Below are 1,068 nucleotides of genomic sequence, written 5' to 3'. Positions count from 1 at the left end.
GATGGCTCTTGACAAAGACAATGATTTCTAAATGCTTTTCAAGAAGAGAAAATCTTTCCCGTCCAGTACGCTGTGTTCTATATGAGCACAGCAAAGATTTTATGCAAGTAGGAGTATTGTGTGACGTAGCTGCTCATTGCGCTCGAATCAGCCAGGTGAAGGCTGGGAAGTGCTTATCTTTACATAGTAGTGACAAACAAAATAATGCCACCACAACTATAACCTGTGCTTTGCTGTCTTGAGCCCAGAAAACCTGGCAGTTTGTTAATGGTGTGTGGATTGTTGTGCATGACAGAGTCATTCTTCTTGGATGGCTCTTGACAAAGACAATGATTTCTAAATGCTTTTCAAGAAGAGAAAATCTTTCCCGTCCAGTACGCTGTGTTCTATATGAGCACAGCAAAGATTTTATGCAAGTAGGAGTATTGTGTGACGTAGCTGCTCATTGCGCTCGAATCAGCCAGGTGAAGGCTGGGAAGTGCTTATCTTTACATAGTAGTGACAAACAAAATAATGCCACCACAACTATAACCTGTGCTTTGCTGTCTTGAGCACAGAAAACCTCACCCAAGAAGAAATGAGGCACCAAAGTGACTTTTGAGTTATACCAGCCTCAACACCCCACGCGTGGTTCTAACCCTGCTTCAGCCGGTGTGTTTTCCTCTGTGCCAGCCCTGCGTGTGGCTCGGGACTGGTAGAGCCCCAGGCTCGGCTCAGTGGCCAGCGCCGGCACCCCGGCACAAGGACACGGGGAGGCTTGGAAGCCCTGGACCTCCTGCCTTCTGGCCGAGGGGTTCGTTGCCTGGGCTGTAGGTTCTCTGCAATGTAGCAGCTTCTGACGATTCGTTAAAAGACCCTTTTCTCCAGGGCAGGGTAAGGATGCCTCGCGGGAAGGGCAGACGGCGGGGGGCTGTGCTTTACAGCAGGGAACAGACGGTTAGCTCACTCCACCACCCCAATTCGCCGCCCTTGCAGCCAACTGGCACCCACTGGCATCTCTGCAGCTACCGAAGGGTTGGGACAAGACTCCTGCCGCCTGCAGTGGTAAGCTCTCGGGGTCAGCAGTCC

Source organism: Buceros rhinoceros, unplaced genomic scaffold (genome assembly GCF_000710305.1).
Source record: "Buceros rhinoceros silvestris isolate BGI_N320 unplaced genomic scaffold, ASM71030v1 scaffold1206, whole genome shotgun sequence".
Lineage (NCBI taxonomy): Eukaryota > Metazoa > Chordata > Aves > Bucerotiformes > Bucerotidae > Buceros > Buceros rhinoceros.
Note: the sequence above shows the minus strand (reverse complement) of the source record.